Below are 20482 nucleotides of genomic sequence, written 5' to 3' on the forward strand. Positions count from 1 at the left end.
CATTACAAATATGCCCTGATTGTCGAGTAAACATGGTTCTATTTCCATCTACGCTTCTAATTCCGTGCTGAAACAGATTTGCTACACTCTATCTCTGTAATATCCTCGAGCCAAATAACTCCTTCAAAAATCTCCTTTCTTGCATTTGCAGCCTTGTGCCTCTTCCCCTTTGCTCTGCCCACCCTCAGTCAACTTTGTTTTAACTTCTCTAATTTGTATCTTTCCATCTTGACCACTGCCTTGATGATCCTTCTTAAAGACTAATTTCCCGACCAGATTTCAGTCAGCTTTTTTGCTTCATTTGTCTGATGACACTATTGAAGTTATTTAGGATGATTTCCCACATTGTGAATTGAAGAGGGAATTTCCAGGAATCGTAAAAAAATCAGGGAAGGTTCATAATCGGATCACACTAAGTGGCTTACTGGAAGAGGATGATAGGAAATCAGGCTAACTTAGTAAAGGCAACTTACAGGTCATGTTAGAAAATACCAGTGCAGTAATTAGAGTAAAACAAAGCAAGGCAGTAAGAATTAGAACAACAAAAGCTATGTATGGGAGTTAGAATTTAGGAGAAGCAAGGATAAGCAAGATATAATAAGAGCAGGAAAGTAGACCCACAAAGGAGGTATCGTTGACTACAAGAAGGATGGGCGAACGTCTGTTGGGCTAGTCCCATACAAATCAATAACATGATTACAACCCTTAATTATGAACAGGATCTTGATGATTTATTGTGAAACTGTAGAATCAGTGTGTAACTATTTTAACGCAAAAACTACAAAGTAATGGAGGATTTTCGGGACAGTACAGTATTTTTGAGCTCTCATTTAGGAATATTTTCACTTAGGAATTAGTATGTACTGCAATGAGGTCTTAAAACTCCAACTTGGAGAAACTAGCCACTGCTGTGTGCTGTTCCCATCAGAGCCATAACTAACTGTGAGCATAACTGGGCCCTTTGAGAAAGCCAGATTCAGGGCATAAGCCAAGAACCAAATACCTCCAGCATAGATCTTGTCTAATTCTAAAGTTGTTACAGAAGTTACAGTGATGTTAATTGTGTATAAAACAATGGTAAAGATCAGGTACAGATTAAATGTAAAAGTAAGTTGAACAATATTACAGTTTCCAATAGTCTTATTTGGTCCATTGTGCATCAAATGCACTATTATCACTGAGATACTATCATCTAGGACAGACAATATACACACTATGACTTCAACATCACCTTCTGATCCAACCCAACAATCACATGACCACATGTTCACAATACATTGTTAGATAAGGAAAAATGTAAATGCAATGTCAACATTTTTGTTATGATGAAAAGATGGCAGAACACCTTGCAATGTTGCAAATTTGGCTCAAACATTTGAATAGATGAGAATTATTGTACATTGGAATATTTATTTGTTATTGTTACTGTAGTATATGAACATTAAATTTGTCTTTAGAAATTGTCTTTGTAAGTATAATCTTTTTTTTTATCACAGTGGAATTCCAGAACAAGGATCAGAGAGCTGTAATGCAGAGGAAGCGTGTATTGATCAGGATGCATGTTCAGCAATTGATTTGATGATCTAATGGTCACAAAATGTCCAATAATGTAAATCAGTCAAGATTAGACAATGCTTAATGGTTTGTGTAGAAATGGTAAATGTGAGAGATAGAGCAACAGCTTCAGATTGAAACTTTTTTTGTGTACGATCGAACTGCAGATGTTGGTTAACACCAAAGATAGACACAAAATTCTGGAGTAACTCAGTGGAACAGGTAGCATCTCTGGAATCTCAGACTTTAGAAGGGTCTCGACTGAAATGTCACCCATTCCTTCTATCCAGAGATGATGCATGTCCCGCTGAGTCATTCCATCATTTTGTGTCTATCTTCGGTGAAACTTTTTTTGTGTTTTTCAAAGGAAAGACAGCATTTATTCATGATTCCCAGTGCTCGAGGGAATACACAGATATATCATAAACAACCTACAAAGGCATTTATTCACCATGAGGTTTTACAATGGAGGTAATGTGTGCAGACCTGTTAGTTGTCTGAAAATGAATGTTTTGATATATAGGTAAATTAATTCAATTGGAAGATACATTACTTTCCCAGCTTTCTTTGCTGTTTCTTCTACCTTTCACATGGTGCCATTTATATCACAATAAAACAACTTACATAATTTGGAGTCACTTTCTTTTAAATAACGTGTGCGCTATTTTATATGTAAAGATATGCAAGAGGATTGGTGAATCCTTTCATGCCTTACTCAAACTATACTTTATAGACCTTAAGGGAGTTTCACCATCAACCCTTTGAAGTTATAACAACTAGAAGATTCTAACTAACAAAAACATCCTGTTTTATTTTCTCTTTTACCTTACATGCAAAGATATTTGAATACTATTGTTCAAACAGTAAATGCTGATGAGATCCTGGTGGGATTGACTTGAGGAATCACTGATGCCATTACTGCTGAGGGAAATGGATTAGAGAGTGCCAGTGAAGTGACACAGTCACTGAAGCACCCCTTATTAATGATATTACCAAGTCACTGAAGCACCCCCTATTAATGATATTACCATTCATGGTATAATTTACCATTGCAGATTAATGACTGGAAAGTGTTCCTTACCAATATCACACTCAGTTGCTCCTCCAAGCCAATATCACTCTCCCTACTCCCCCTGCCAATATGCCATGCACCCCATTGCTGCATAAAAGGCTGGCAATAGCAGGGGAAAAGGAGATCGTCATTGATGTCTTTACAAAATAATTCCTTATCGTACCTAATGAATTATGAATAGATGTACAGAACAATCTAGAGTCTCAGAATCCCAGGGAGCCTGAAAGGACAGTACATGATCAATCGTTAATAGTAAACACCATTGCTTCACAACCCATACAAAATCTTTTCGGGCCAAATAATATATTTTAACTTTTCTCACTGAACTTTTAATCTCACTAAACTTTTTTTTTCTTAGGAAAGAAAAACACATTTTTTCAAAAGGAAACCCATTATTCATGTTTTATGATCTTGCATAGAAAATTAACCTGACTCTTTTGTCACACATTACCTCCATTTAAAAAACAGAATGTGATAAAATGGTCCTCACTCCCCTAGATGAGTGCCACTCCAGCATCTCTACAAGAAGTCATTGCCTTTCAGGGCAAAACAGCCCATTTAATCAGCACCCTTCTACTTTTATACTGTAGTATGCACCATATAAAAGATGCACTCCCATAAATAACCCAGGTTAATTGAGTAGAACTTCTCAACCCTCCAGCAGAAAGAATAAGGGCAGCAGGGACACAGAAACACAATCATCTACACATTGTTCATAATGCCACATTGCACATTGCTTTGGAAATATATTACTCTTCCTTCATCTTTCTTGGTGAAAATCCTTAAACTACTTCACCACACAACACTTGGGGTGTGTCTTCATCATAAGGATGACAACAGGTCACCAGACAACATTTGATGCACGATAAAACAATGTACTCAAACTCTATTAGTTGCTGAATGTTTTGGTTATTTCAAGAATTTTTATTCGTACATACTTAAACACTTTGTTGAGAGGAAGCCTCTGAGAAATAAAACATAAATGAGCTCCAGGGATTTGGATGATTCTAGCCTGAATTATTCTCCTTGGTCTGTTGTGGTTGGGGGAATACAATCCAACAGTCTCAAATGTACATTAAGGTCATAGTTTGTCACTGCATAAGGCTCTCGGTTTATTTTCAACTCCATTTGGATTTCATGGAATGGGACTCTTGGCTGTGCTTTGGGAATCTCTGCCTGGCTGAATGTTAGTGACACAAGGGATTTATCTCTTGCAGCTACTATATTTTATGAGTTTCACTCAGTCTTTGTACTCTTGTAAAATGTTCTTTTTACTCAGCTTTTAATTCAAGCGAAGTGCAAGCATCATATTGGTTCCAGGAAATGCCAGACTCATTTAATACATAAACAATAATAAACTTGACAATAGGCAATAGACAATAGGTGCAGGAGTAGGCCATTCGACCCTTCGAGCCAGCATCGCCATTCACTGTAATCATGGCTGATCATCCCCAATCAGTACCCCATTGCTCCCTTCTCCTCATATACCTTGACTCTGCTATCTTTAAGAGCTCTATCTAACTTTCTCTTGAAAGCATCCTACAAATTGACCTCCACTGCCTTCTGAGGCAGAGAATTCTACAGACTCACAACTCTCTGGGTGAAAAACGTTTTTCCTCATCTCCGTTTTAAATGATCATCCCCTTATTCTTAAATTGTGCCCCCTGGTTCTTGACTCCCCCAACATCGCAAACATTTTTTGCCTCTAGCATGTCCATCCCTTAATAATCGTAAATGTTTCAATAAGATCCCCGTCTCATTCCAGTGTATTCAAGCCCAGTCGCTCCATTCTTTCAACATATGACAGTGTTCTCGAGGCACGAGAAACAGTAGATGCAGAAATCTTGGGCAGAAAACAAAGTGCTGGAGAAACTCGTTGGATCAGGCAACATCGGTGGAGAGAATGGACAGGCAACATTCGAGTCCAGACCCTTCATTTGACTGAAGGGTTCCATCCTAAAAGGTATTCCGTCTATTCTCTCCAGAGATGTTGACTGACCCACTGAGTTCCTCCAGCACTTTGCTTTTTACTCATTAATAAATGCTCAACTGGCTTCATAAATAGTATAAAGGCCTAATTTGAGGGGGCAGGCAGGCACTACAAACTACTAGCAAATAGTGCCAACCATAGTGCCCGATGTAAGATGTTATAATTGCTAGGTGGCCTAGAGCATTGAGTTTAACTTTAAAAGAATACCAGACTAAGTGCAGACGCTCCCCCAACACAATATTCCACTATTCACCCATAGCCCCCAACTGCACAGGCCTGGCACATTTCCCCACATCCCCCAGCACTCCCTTCCCCTCTTCATCCTCCCACTTATTTCCCCTCTCCTCCTCCTCTCCCTAAATCCCTCCCTCATCTCTCCCTCCGTCTCCTTTCCCCAACCCTCAGTCACTCCCTCCCTCCATAACCCCTCTCGACTTCCTACCCCCCCTCCTATCCCTCTATCCCACCGTTACCCCACCCCTCACCTCCCTCTATCCTCCCCACTATCCCTCCTAACTTAGGGGGGGGGGAGCAGGCAGATCTTTGCTAACAGCACACAGAGGTAGCCATGGTTCGCATTCCCACTATCACCCTCTCCTTTACCCCACATCGTTCCACCTTCACCCGTCCCACCCCATTCCCCCATACCCCCTCACGTCTCCATCCCCACCCATCTCAACCTACCTCCACCTGAACTCTCTCCCTTACCCCACCCCTCTCCACCATCACCACCCTTCTCTCCCACTACCCCTTCTCCCAAACCTCTCTCTCATTCTCCCTCTCGTCATATGCTGCCTGACCCGCTGAGCATTTTCCGTTTTTATTTTATGGTGCCAACATTTATAGATTTAAAAAAAATTTAACTTTCAACTCTCCCTGTGTTTCCCCACTCCCTCCTTCACCGCCCTCTCCCGCCCCACCTGCATCCTCTAGCACTTTCACTCCTCCACCACACACCATCCTCCACACCACTCCCCCCTCCCATCTACCTCTTCCACCCAACTCCCCCACCCCATCTTCATTTTGCTCCTTCACCCCCCCCCCACTCCCTCATCCACCTCACACTCTCACCCCCATCCAATTTCTCCATCCCATCTCCATCTCCAATCCACTCCCCACCATTTTCCTCCTCCACCCCTCCCCCTCATCCACTCCACTATTCCACACTTTCATTCATCCCACATTAGCCCCTTCCCCCCCCCCCCCCCCCCCCCCCATCTCCACCCACTCTCCTCCTTGTCTCTCTATTTCACCCCACCTTCCTCTCCACCCACTCTCCTCCCCATCTCCCTCCTTCACCCCCATCTCCCTCCTCCACCCCCTCCCTCCTCCACTCCACCCCACTTCCATAGAGGGAATACAGAGAAGGTTCATCAGACTGATTCCTGGGATGGCAGGACTTGCATATGAAGAAAGACTGGATAGATTTGGCTTGTACTTGCTAGAATTTAGAAGATTGAGGGGGGATCTTATAGAAACTTACAAAATTCTTAAGGGGTTGGACAGGCTAGATGCAGGAAGATTATTCCCGATGTTGGGGAAGTCCAGAACTAGGGGTCACAGTTTAAGGATAAGAAGGAAGTCTTTTAGGACCGAGATGAGAAAATCATTTTTTACACAGAGAGTGGTGAATCTGTGGAATTTTACTTCGGAGTCACGTGAGTGACTTCGTGAAGAACCCCGCTTCCACGCATGCGTGTCATATCGCTACACGCATTGCAACGAGTCACACAGGGGGGAACGGCGTTCCCCAAGCGGGAGAATTTGAAAGTCGGGAACAGCAGGTAAGAGACTCTGCGTTCCTTTTTTACTACTTACTTTTAGGTGGCTGCGGAAAGCCGGCGGGGAGACCCGTGGAGGGCGAGCAGCCAGCAGCAGCAACAGCACGAGTTTCCCTGGAGGGGAACAACCTGAGCCCGACTTTGCTCCCGCACCGGCAAAATTCACCTCTCGGCCGGGCGGGAAGCAAAGTAAAAAAAAAAAATGGTCCCTATGCCAGTCTCAAACGAGACTGGCTTGGGAGCAGTCGGTAGCAGCCAGCGCAGAGGCTGCGGGACAGACAGCTCGGACCAGCGAGGGGCTCGGAACACTCAGCGAGTGCAGCGGCACTGATGGAGTCGGAACGGGACGTTCGGGCTGAAAACCTTCTTCAAAAGGTAAGGCCCAGGGTCCAGGGGATCCATAGGTACAGCCGGGGTTACCGGCTGCGGAACTGCCGCGAAGGACCAGGCCCGTGAACACCGGGGTCGGTCCAAGCGGCTCGAACCCGACACAGGGAACGACGGTCACCGGCGGGAGAAGGAAAGTCGGGAACAGCAGGTAAGAGACCCTGCGTTTCCTTCAACTTACCTTCTAGGTGCAGACATGGACCAGGTCCATGTAAGGCCGGCAGGAGAACCACGGAGGAGCGGCAGCGGCAGCAGCAGCGGCAGCGGCAGCAGCAGCGGCAGCGGCAGCAGCAGCGGCAGCGGCAGCAGCAGTGGGAGCCGGCAGCTGCAGGTGCACCGGCAGCTGCAGCAGCACTAACAGCGGCAGGAGCACAGACAGCGGCAGCAGCACAGGCAGCAGCAGTGGCAGCTGGCACTTCGTGAGGAGCTGGCAACGGCAGGAGTAGCATGGGCACATCGATTCCCGGAGGGGGAAAAACACCTGTGCCCAACTTCGCTCCAGCATGGTGAGAAAGTTCATTTCTCGACAGCAAAGGACTTTGCAGTTGACTGGCTGCAATCTACTACAAGGGACCAGTATGTGAGTACCAGGGTCAGTCCCATCGGGGTTTTAGTTACAATAATCGCTTCTCGGCTTTTTGGCTAAGATCAAGTGTAGTATCTGTTCTTATCAGTTTAATATCTGATACACCCCTTATCTACGGACCATATATATTAAATAAAAACTATAGTAGCTGTTATCATCAGTTTTAATGTCTTATATGTCCCTTATCTAAGGACCATATAAGTAGGAGTGCCCAGAATTGAGGGCATTAGAGTGGGGTTGGCCGGCTGCAACGACCGCAAGGGACCAGTACCGTCAGTACGGGGGTCGGTCCCAGGGGTCTAAGATAAAGGAGCAGCCAGGAGTGCTGAGAGCGTTGAAGCCAGGTTAAAGGAATAGATGGAAGCAGCTGTGCCAGTTATCCTCCACACCGGCCATATCCACTTCACGGAAGGAAGGACAAAACTGGAGAAGGAGGACCATGGAACAGCGGGCAGCCAGCAGCAGCCAGCGGCACTTGGATCAACCGTAGTGGGATCAGCTGTGCCCGATGTCGGCCCCGCACCGGCCAGATCCATGTGACCGAGCGGTAGGCTAGACACAAATTAAACAAGGTAGTGGACTCAGAAGGGTCCGACTTTGCATAAAACCACCGGCAACCAGCGCCCGAGAGGGCTGGAGCGGGAAGAAGCGGTGTATGGAGCCTTGCTCCAACGTGATAAAACCACAGCAGTACCTCTTTGAGGGCTGCACAATGCTTCTACCCCATCAGAGGGGAGCACTGTGGGTCAGTTCTGGGTTGACTTGCAAGAGGGGTCCGCAGAACAAAAGACAAGTGGGCAGCAGTTAAGCCCCACAGGGGTACCCCGTGCGGGACCCTAGAGATCTCTAACTCTATAAAAAAGAGTAGGCAGGACCCTGATGGGCCAGAGCCTGGTAATACAGCGTCCCATGATCCTAACACAGCAGGGACTCTGCTGGACATGGTGGCTGATTACTTTAGCCAAGTCAAACATGGGTAGACTTGGATCCAGGATGGCAATAGTATTACTATATGTCTGGCCACATACGCCAACAAGAAAAATTTACAAACACTGGCCAGACATCTGCCACCTGGCAACGGTGAGGCATTACAGGTGCCCAGTGTAAACCAATGCATTTGGCAGCATATGGACGAACATCAGGAACCAGGACCTCAAGATCCAGAGAACCTTCAAGGGATTGACGGAAGGCATCATAGCATACACCCGCACCCTGGACTAAACGTAGGTAACCAAAGACCATCAAGACGCACTAGATCTGTTTAATAATATGCAATATGACCTGAACTACAAGTGGAAGGCGGCCATTCAGCCAGCACTAGGACCCCAAAAATGCTACCATTTGCAAACAAAGAACCGTGTGTGGACTAAGCCAAGACACTGGGGCTCATTAAGGCCAGCGCAAGGGCCTATTTTGGAGCATGATACCAGCCACAGGCAAGGCCATAAAAAATGTGGCTCATACCAGTAGCAGTGTCAGAAATCAATATAACCTGCAGGATCCGTTTTAGGGTATGGCCAGGGCGGCCACCCTGGAAGATGCGGAAGCCTAAACCTCCCACACAACCCCGAACAAGAAATATTAAACCAGAACCTTATTTTCTTCTGTTAAAATAGGGACCTACGTGGGTAGGGGAGGTTGCAACACTACAGTTATGTATGGTATATAATCACTACAGATTCATATAATCTCAGCAGTATTCAGGGTTATCTGATAGGGTTTTTCTCATCCCAATAACCACAGTACATCATACACCAGAAGGGCATTTTGTCCTTACATAAACCAAACAATCTAAAACCCACATGGTGCTACAAGATTTGTACACGAAAGATTGGATTGAACATATTTATTAAAATAAAATAGAGTAGGGTTGCAGGATTATCATTGATTTAACCCTAAACACATTTGTTCTAGATATTCATTTTAAGATGGATGCTCTTATTATTGATAAAGACTTGGTGTCAGTTGCGGGTTTCTATATGGCAGGCATTGACTCAATAGAGGAACTTTGGCAATATAGAGCTTACAAAAGGGGCAATCATTAGCCCCAATATTATGTACTAAAATTCGTAAACCAGCTTGGCATTGTTATGTAAATAAGCCATAGGGTGAGGTTTTCCCCCGTTCGGACCCATCAATGGGGTACTAGGGTAAATTCAACCACACTCGGCATCTGGAATTTTCAGAGTACCCGACTGACCTTCTCAATCATGGTTTTCAGTCTTACAGGGGATGGTGTTAGAACCATGTTCCCTATGAACATTGCCAAAAAATTGTTGATTTATCCAGTGACTGGAGACTCCATGCCATAACACTATGGGTTTATTGATTTGTAGAGTCTAACAGACCCACTATACTGTCAGACAGGACGATGAATCTCATCTCATCTGCACTAAGACTGTCAACACGGAAGCAGTACCTTGGACACATCAAGAAATGGGGCATATACTGCTTGGACAACAATCTCGGCCAAAAACATTCTGGCCGTATTGGGATTTTAACAAGCCTCCATTAGGATAATCGATGGAGCTACAGTGCCATTAATAGTGCCACAAGTGCACTCTCCAATTACCTATCACAAGGATCGGAACGGCACGCGGTGGGAGCGCACCCCTGGTAAGCAAACCAGGTACTCCGAAATCTGGGACGTGGGTGTCGTTTTCTCAACATGCTGAGGAGCTTGTAGCTCATAACAGCGTTGTCACCTCAGTAACAGACCAGGAAGATGGTTATGCTCATGGTGTTATTTACCGCACAACAAGTCCAGCCATTAAGCAAACAGAGCCTGGACTCCCTGATCATCTCACCGAGAAACTGGTGTTGTCATACAGGATTTAATAAAAGAAAACAGATCGGGTTCCTCGGGTCTAGGGTTTGATTTTATGGTACACCCATATGGCAAACGACTGTGTATAACAAGACACATCTAACAATACATAGCATATACTCGGAACATTCGAGGTCAGAGTATGGAGTTGTTTATCTCTTACAAGAAACTGCATGATAGGGTCACGACTCAAACTATATCAAGGTGGCTCAAAATGGCAGGAATAGACACTGATGTTCCAACTCTCATTCCACCAGGACTGCAGCAACATCCGCAGCAATATTGTACAGGTACCCACAGACCAAATCCCCAGAATGGCAGGAGGGTCATTTTAAAAAAGGGTTTTTCCACAGGTTGTATAATAAACCAGTTTATTTGGAGCCATCATTGTATTAAGAAAACATTTTAGGTTCAACAAAATAATTTGCCCGATAGGTTACAGGGTTATGATTCTCAAAATTTTAAAAAGTGTTATATTTTTTCGTTATACCACACAACTCTTTGTATAATTGTGTTTTAAAACTACTAATGATGCTCTCTCCCAATACCCAAGGCAGTTGTGAAGCATGGACTCGTTCCACGGCATGAGGTCACAGAGCTTTGAAATCTTCACGAAGTCACTCACGTGACTCCGAAGTAAAATAGTAAGATTAAACGAGAACTTACCAGTTTGAAGTTTGATCTGTATTTTATGAGGAGTTACGATGAGGGATTTCGTGCCCTCCGCTCCCACCCTCGTATGATCATATCAAAAACTGGTATCTCTTTGATAAATCTTACTATGTTAGATCATTATAGGTTCCTGTGACCTCACACCGCTGCTTTGAAGTATGACACGCATGCGTGGAAGCGGGGTTCTTCACGAAATCCCTCATCGTAACTCCTCATAAAATACAGATCAAACTTCAAACTGGTAAGTTCTCGTTTAATCTTACTATTCTCTGCCACAGAAAGTAGTTGAGGCCAGTTCATTGGCTATATTTAAGAGGGAGTTAGATGTGGCCCGTGTGGCTAAAAGGATCAGGGGGTATGGAGAGAAGGCAGGTACAGGATACTGAGTTGGATGATCAGCCATGATCATATTGAATGGCGGTGCTGGCTTGAAGGGCCGATTGGCCTACTCCTGCGCCTATTTTCTATGTTTCTATGTTTCTATGTTTCCTCTACCACCCCACACCATCACTGTCCCCATCTCCCTCAACCAACCCACTTTACTCTACCACCCCACTCCATCTACCTCCTCCAACCCCCAGCTCCCACTACTAACCCGCTCCCCACCCCATCTCCCTCTACCACCCTACACCATGTCCCTCCTCCACCCCTCCATCTCCCACTACCACCTCACATCCCACCCCAACTCCCACCTTCACCCCCTCTCCCTCCTCCACCTCCCATTACCACCCCACTCCATCTCCCAACCCCACACCCCCATCTCCGGCTACCATCCCTTTCCCCACCCCATTTACCTCCTCCCCATCTCACTCGTCCTCTACCCCTCACTCCCATTCCCTGCCCCAGCACCTATTCAGGCCTGGAACTCATACTCGGCCCAACCCTGGCTGTAGGCAGCCAGCAGGAGGCCGAAGCACACATGGACCTGGGCCTCGTCCGATCCGGGCTCGCTGTGCCGGTAGTGGGGTGAGGGTGGCGGGCGGCTGAGCCAGAGCTGCCTGTAGAGCAGGAAATGGAGGCTGTGCTCCAGGACGGCGAGCAGCCGGGCATCCCCAGAGGCACCATGTCCTTGCATACGCTACACAGCCAGTCCATCACAAAGTCATGGATGATGGGCCAGGGCTCGGGTATAACCAAATCATGGCTCGGCCGCAGCCTGGTCTCCAACTTCGGGCTTGGCCCCGACTCCAGCCCCAGGCTCGGTCACGACCGAGGGCCCGGGCTTGGGCACGACTCCAGCCATCAACTCGGCCGCTGCCTCGGCTCCAGTCCAGGCCCCGACTTCATCTCAGGGCTCGTCCCTGACCCCGGAACCAAGCTCGTCCTTGATTCCAGCCCAGGCCACAGCTTCTTTCTCAGACCCTGTCACGGCCCCATCCCAGGCCTCAGCTCTCACTCCAGCTCAAGCCCCAGGCTCAGCTCCAGCCCAGTCCCAGTGCCCGGGCTCGTGCTTGGCTCTAGCCCGGGTCCAGACCCAGGCCCAGGCTCGGCCTGCGGCACCACCCTCCCCACCAGGTACCGCACGGCCTGCAGCAACATGTCGGGCGCCACCGCCACTTCTTCATTGCGGTGGTGACCTCCAGTCGACTGACAGCGGACACGGCCAATCAGTGCAGGGATGATGCAATGGGGCATCGCCATCCCAGCCATGACATTGACTGACAGGAGAGGAGACCAATCTGCACATGCGCATTTTTACGGATTTTCTTAAACCTTAATAACTTTAAAAATATACCATCGATTGGAAGAAAACGCTGTGATTTATTGAGCATGGGAGAATGGAATGGTGGCGAAAAATTGTAACACTATCCTGTACCGTTTGTGCGTAAATAGAAAAACACGCAAACCGGAAAAGCACAAGATTAGACCATTAGTTATGTATATAGAAAAATAGATAGATAGATAGATAGATAGATAGATAGATAGATAGATAGATAGATAGATAGATAGATAGATAGATAGATAGATAGATAGATAGATAGATAGATAGATAGATAGATAGATAGATAGATAGATAGATAGATAGATAGATAGATAGATAGATAGATAGAAAGAAAGCAAGCAGGCAAGCAAGCAAGCAATTCCTGCCATCTCTCCCATGCCACTCTCCTTCCCCAATCATTTTAATTAATCTGTTGTAGATGTAAATTGCAAAGCAGGACACAGCATGCACAGCTAATGGCCAATTAGTTATTTTAATTGACTGGAAGGCATCTACTAATTATGTGGTTGATGCGTGCCCACCAGTGTTCTGCGGAATGTGTTCCTGGCATGTTGCAGCATGACAACCTATTCCAGTCATTTAACAGTCAATACTTATCGGACCTTAGATGATTAATGGCTATATTATCAACTTTATAATCTAGCCTCAGATGAACAGAATTATGCAGTCCCTGTCAGTGGGGCATCAGTAATGTATAGTTTCCCAAGACGGTTCTACTATCCTTCATAAGAACTGTTGCACATTTGAAGTGGTCGATATTTCAACTGCTTTCCATTTTCAAAGAAGTTTATTCAGCAGAATTGAAAATCCTTACATTCCTTTTGTTAAAACGATTCAGTTCACCATTTGTTATCTTACAGGCAAACTTGTAAGGTGAATAATTTTGTATCCCTGTCAGATATGTAAGGAATGTGCATATTTTATGATTGAGGTAATTCACATAAATACAGCCATATACAGAGACTCAACATTATTTATGGCTTACTCCACTTTCCCAATTATGTGTATTTTCATACACAATATATGGCCCACACATATTGAATATCTTCACATGAAATAAGCTTACACAAACATGCAGCATTTTTTAATAGTTCAAACTCAGCAAGACATTTATGAAATCAGATTGGTCATCCATTTTAAACCTGAATTTTCCAAAACACAGCAAAATCAAAATCAAAATGCTCTCATGTAGCCATGGTCACAAACATAACGGAGGACTGGACTGTGGAAAAGCAAGGTAGTTTAGAATTTTTTAATGTTTTTATAAAAATAATTTTATCCATGTTCTGGAGTAATTTCTTTAGTGTGGAACCCATATCACTGTAAGGATGTGACAAAGTTACAAAATGGTACAAAAATGACAAGCCACTATTATCAATGGCTCAGAAGGTAGCACTCTCGTCCCTGAGTCATTAAATTGTGGGTTTGATCTCTCACCAGAGAGTTGATATCTTCCAGGCTGAAGCTCCAGTGTGACACTGATGTAATGCTATTATGGGGTAGAAATGCCATATCCCTCTGCCTTCTACGCTGAACGTATTTCATTGGTATTGAATCAAAACTAATTTGACATGATTGCTTCACCCAACATTGTGGAAAAATAGAATTATCCAGTTGTTATCATATTGCTGCTAATAATAGTTTGCTGTGTGAAAATAACAACAAATTTACTGTCGTAAATTAAAATAATTATTTCTGAAGTGCATCAATGCCTGCCAATCACATGTGGATTTCCCGAGGTTGTGTGATATTAATGCATGGTTTTTTAAAAGGAGTTTATTTAAAACTGCCTAGTTTTATGAAAAAAAACCTCTCAAAAGATAGATTGCCAATGGAGAAAAATAATTTGTGTGTGGAAACAGTAATTCAAAGGAGTCCCCATATTTATGAAACAATATAGCAGACTGAGGACGTGAAATGCAGGTTTAGATGCGTTGGGTTGAATTGGGAAAGAACAGTAGAAGGGTCTCGATTAAAAACGTCACCCATTCCTTCTCTCCAGAGATGTTGCTTATCCTGCTGATTTACTCCAGCTTTTTGATCTATCTTCGATTTAAACCAGCATCGCAGGCTCCTTCCTACACAAGTATTTTGGTAGTTTGGGTCTTTTTTTGTTGCAGTGACTTAAATCTCATAAACCTAAAATCTGTTGAGGTTTTTGAAGGTGTTCATTCGCAGGTACGTCTCAGGCTTCAATGAAGTTCAATTTTTCAATCACTGGCTTGTTTGAGAATCAGTTAGAGCAGATCATGAACTCTCTGCCAAACTCACTTGGAGTTTCTGCCATTGAAATCAAAGGGATGGAAATATCACAAACCACACATTTGTCATTATGAATAAAGTAATGTCCAAAGAGCAGTAAACTCTGTCCATTCCAACTGGCAATCTCATTCTGAATATGAATAAAAAGTGAATATTGCTATTGAAGTGTAATACTAAGATGTTATCTAAAACTACAGCAGGAAGATATCTCTGGAATATATCTGATTATGCTTCATGGAAGGAGGCCATTTGGGTCTATCATACCTTGATGGTCGGTGGTTTGATCCCATTATCTTTCACTTTCAGAAACATGTCTTTTTTTCCCAATGTTTTCTTTGTTTTCTCTCCAAATGCCACAGCACTGCAATATTTTTTATAAATGGTTTTTTAAGAACATTTCTTGTACCAAATGTGAAAAAAAAACAAAGACCTCTCAGTTTGTTCCATCTTGCTCTTTTACTTCTGGTCAAGATAAAGTAGATAATCCATCCAAGGATATATATATATATTGCCATCAGTGGTTTCCTCCATTCCTGAGATTATTTTATTGGATTTAATTTAATCTCCATTTAATCTATGCATAGCAATCATCAAGATGTATGTAGTTAAAATTTTGATGGAGGATGGATCTGAAGTTTAAAGAACAATTTTAGATTTATTTTCAAAATTATAAAAATAAATTGAGAAGTCAGAAAAAGGGTGAACACAACTTCAAAGAAAAACATTTCTTTCATGTTTACATTGCCAAGTTTTGGTAACAATAGAAGCATTTGCTTGGGGAGTATTATTCACACGCAGGCAATTCATTGGTGATTAACATGCTAACAGCTTCAAATCTGGTCTGCAGATCAAACCAGCACAGATCAGAGTAATTAAATTTCATATATCACAAGAGGCGGTAAAGTCTATCTGATGGATCTTCAAAGGAAAACTCACTGAAACAATGAATCCTGTTTTCTAAATAACCTAGATGCCTGCTTGTTAAATAAGCAGTAACAATATAATAATGTTTGACACTTGGTAACTCCCCAAGATCCCTGCATGGAAGGAAGATAAGGCCCATATATTCCTTAATTAAATCCAAACAGGATCTCTTCACATTTCTGTTGATAATTGTGGATGTTACCTCCCTAGAATTCAGCATCTGACACCAACCATGTATTGGAATAAGGTATTTAATATCAAAAATAATAAATTGAAATAATGTGGCTCCATTGTCAAATCCTGTGAACATTTTATGCAATGAGATATTTGATTTATAATGCAATCACAATAAAAGATTGAAAGCGGTAAAAATCATTAAAAAGACGATCATTGAAAATGCAAGAAAATCTTCTAATTAGGAATTGTTTGTTTTATATGTTGCAGCAACAGTATTATTAATGGCACCTGGAATGTTAGTTGATAAGATAAAGGTATAACTTGAACACAAATTATCATTATTATCTCTAACAATAACTACATCACAATAAAGATTAACTGAAATGTTTAATGCATTAAAAAAATCACACTCTATTTTAATTTGGGCGTCATAAAATAGATTATTTTATACTATGCAAAGCTCATCGCTAAATTTACAGGTAAGAAGAGCTTACATCAAAGTGTACCACATTCAGCAAATATTTCTGAGAGACAGAGCCTGCCTCAGCATCTTTGTAGGTTGCTTTGGAGATCAGAAGGTTCAGTTATGATGATTTACTGGTGTTCACTATGGAGCAGTGGTTGATAGTATACAAAAAAAGTCACAGCAGTTGCAGAGATGTTGAATCAGGAATAAAAAATTATCACAATAGAAGGAGTCAAGGACCAAATAAAAAGAATACAATGCAATGGTCAGAAGATCCAAGTTATGGAATGCAATGGTTAGAAGTGTAGTAGATGTAGTTACTTTTTATGGCTTTCCAGAAGGAATTACATAAGTGTCTGAAAGTTTAAAAACAGTATCTGTGGAATGATGAGGATATTAAATCAACTGAATTGGCGTGAAAGAACAAGCACAAGGTCAATGAGCCAAATTGTTCCTTTCTACACTGAACCTCGTGTTGTCACATCTCGATCGGAAAAACACCTATGCCAGGATCCTCTTCATAGACTTCAGCTCCGCTTTCAACACAATCATCCCGCAGCAGCTGGTGGAGAAGTTGGAGCTGTTGGGGGTTGATGCCGGCACATGTAGCTGGGTCCTGAACTTCCTGTCGCAGCGGCAGCAGACAGTCAGGGTGGGCAGTAGGACATCAAAAACCATAGCCGTGAGCACTGGCTCACCCCAAGGCTGTGTCCTAAGCCCCCTTCTGTTTAGTCTGCTGACACACGACTGTACTGCCAGACTCAATAACAACTTCATCAGCAAGTTCGCTGATGACACAACAGTAGTGGGTCTCATCAGTGACAATGATGAATCGGCGTACAGGATGGAGGTGGAGCTGCTCACAGGTTGGTGCAAATCCCACAACCTCATTCTTAACGTGGGAAAAACTAAGGAGATGGTGGTTGACTTCAGGAGGGCGGGGAAACATCACCATGCATCTCTGCACATCGACGGAGCTGATGTGGAAAGGGTCAGCAGCATGAAGTTCTTGGGACTACACCTGTCTGATGACCTGACGTCCACGGCCAACACCACAGCTCTGGTCAAGAGAGCCCAGCAGCGACTTCACCCCCTCCGAAGACTACGGAAAGCAGGCCTCCCCACCACACATCTACGGACTTTTTACAGGGGGACTGTCGAGAGCACACTGACATACGGCATCACTTCCTGGTTCGGGAGCTGCAAGGCGTACGAACGGCACCAACTGGACAGGATAGTGAAGACCGCAAGCAGGATTATTGGTGCTCCACTCCCCTTCCTGCTGGACATATACAAGAAGAGATGCATCAACAGAGCCATCTCCATCATCAAAGACCCTTACCACCCATCACATGACTTTTTCACCATCCTCCCATCTGGGAAGAGGTACAGGAGCATCAGCTGCAAAACCAGCAGGATGCTCCTCAGCTTCTTCCCACAGGCTATAAGACTGTTAAATGAACTTTCCCCCCTGCCAAGTATCGCGCACAAACCCCCCACACTGCAGCAGAGCCACTGTTGTGCCGCTGCCGGTCGGAACGGCTGTTGAATGTTATTGAATGTTATTAGAGGGTTAAATTGTTCATGACTGTATTTTAATTTTAATTGCTATTTATTTTGTAACGAAAACTGAACGGACACTGGTTGAGAAACGTTTTTTTGTTTCCTCTGAGTATGCGAATACTCAGGAAATGACAATAAAGATTTACAATTACAATTATCTTGCACAAAAACCAAGAATCTGTTGGTCTATTTATTCAGCTATCTGAGGCAAATTCAAAATGTATTATCAATTATCAATTAAGAAGAAAGACTGTAGATAAATATTTATTACGTTTTAAGGTTATTTATTCATTTCCTCTTCCTATAAGTAGCATCATTATTATTTCCAGTTTAGGACAACTTCAAATGGCCAAGAGCTATCCTAAAGGGTCTCTAAGAGAGAGAAAGAGAGAAGAGAAGAGAGAGGAGAGAGAGAGAGAGAGAGAGAGAGAGAGAGAGAGAGAGAGAGAGAGAGAGAGAGAGAGAGAGAGAGAGAGAGAGAGAGAGAGAGAGAGAGGAGAGAGAGAGAGAGAGAGAGAGAGAGAGAGAGAGAGAGAGAGAGAGAGAGAGAGAGAGAGAGAGAGAGAGAGAGAGAGAGAGAGAGAGAGAGAGAAGAGAGAGAGAGAGAGAGAGAGAGAGAGAGAGAGAGAGAGAGGAGAGAGAGAGAGAGAGAGAGAGAGATTGCACTTCAAGACCCCTGTGTACAATAATGTTCCCAAGGCTCCTGTTATTTACTGTATGTTTTCCTCTTATATGTGACCTTCCAAAGGGCGGCATATTTGTATGGATTAAATACCTTAAGCCATTTCTGTGCCCATTTTTCCACCTGATTTATAAGCGGCTGTATCCTTTGGCAATCGTTTTCACTATCCACAACTACACCTACTGCCATTTAAACTTACTAATCAGACCACCTATATTTTCATTAAAAGAATTTATATTATGCAGATGATTCTGACACATCACTTGTCAGATTAACAGCCCTCCATCACCATCCAATGTTTCCATGGAACATTTGATGGTGGATTTAGTGGAAAGTCACAGCCAGGGCCCTCGTCAACTGTCGTTTCCCAGTGGCAGAAGCTCTGCTCCCTGCATGACTATATAATCCATCCATTTAGAAACACGGTGAACATGAACTTTACCATGCAACAGGTCAAAGAAAGCTGCAGTGAACAGCAGTGCATAGTTGCTATACTGCCTCTCTAAAGTCTAAATGCTTCAATCAGTGATCAGTGGAGCAATATCCTCAACTTTGGCTGCCCAGAGAAATTCAGTTCCATTTGATTCTTGTTCCACAGTGCCAAGCAACAGAACAAATCTCAAGGAAAACCATTAATAAGACTGTAAATTGCCCACAAAATTGTACTCACTGTTTTTACCAAAACGTTACATGTCACTTCAAATAATCTTCTGATAGGAGCGGAGCTAACCTTCAGAAATATAGTGAACCTGCAACTATACCCAGGACAAGGTCACCCAGACGTCAATGTGAGCTGCAACTTGAAGACAACATTTGTGTTTGCATTTGCACTTGTTGAGAAGCTGAAATCCAATATAACATTAGCTCATCAAATACATAATGGGATAGATATAATGCTCAAACACCAAATAAACACAGTCCTCTACCAATGACAATAAAAAATCATGATGAAATCGTTAAAAATGTAAACCACCACTCATTCCTCAGGAGCTACCTCATACAAAGCAAACATCAACACTGAATTTTACCCTTACATTCGAAGTGCAGGCTATTGGGAAGCAGTAATCCCTGACCTTGTGTTGTTTCTGAGTCCTGGGGTACCAACCCTAGGCATCTCAAAGCCCACAAATACGATTGTACCACCAAAACGATCTCCATGATGGCCTCTAATTCATTGAAAGGAAAAGCAAAACAGTAACAGTGTTCCCTCACAAACAAACATCTCCAGGACTAGGGCCAAATTACTCTCAGTCTGCTGAAGAAAATGGAGTACTGGAGTAACTCAGTGGGTCAGGCAAAATCCCTGGAAGACATTAATCAGTGTGGTTTCATGTCAGGACCCTTTTTCAGACTAGAGAGATTTGTCCAAAATGCTGCCTGACCCTCTGATGTGTACAGTACTTTGTGTTCTATGCAAGAGTTCAGCATCTGAAGTTCCTTATCTCCCAGTCTGTTATGTTAGGTCAGTCATCTCATCTGCAGGCCCAGCACCACACTCCCAAATTACACATTGTATTCTGGGATGAAATCACCAAACAAACAGTGAAAAAAAGTTTCCTTGAACATCCCCACTGGCTTGCTGGAACTTCTGATCACCACTGGCCCAAGTGAGAAGGAACTTGGGATAGCTTTGAGGATATGGCAGTCATGCATCACAAGCATGCAGAAGCCTTGTATGCATGACAGAGGGAAGGTAGACACAAAATGCTGGAGTTACTCAGAGAATAAGGCATAGTCTATTGAAGGGTCTCAACCTAAAACGTCACCTATTCCTTTTCTGCAGAGATGCTGCCTGACCCACTGAGGAATTCCACCA

General features: G+C 43.5%; 1 protein-coding gene and 1 pseudogene across 1 annotated transcript in view; one reads left to right on the forward strand and one right to left on the reverse strand.

Moving 5' to 3' along the window:
- LOC129710976 (cadherin-12-like) overlaps window positions 1-20482 on the reverse strand; it is an 882389-nt gene that overhangs the window by 531082 nt on the left and 330825 nt on the right. The gene's annotated exons all lie outside the window — the stretch shown is intronic.
- LOC129693415 (U2 spliceosomal RNA) lies at window positions 7407-7514 on the forward strand (annotated as a pseudogene).

This window comes from Leucoraja erinacea, chromosome 2, assembly GCF_028641065.1.
Source record: "Leucoraja erinacea ecotype New England chromosome 2, Leri_hhj_1, whole genome shotgun sequence".
In the NCBI taxonomy this organism is placed as follows: Eukaryota; Metazoa; Chordata; class Chondrichthyes; order Rajiformes; family Rajidae; genus Leucoraja; species Leucoraja erinaceus.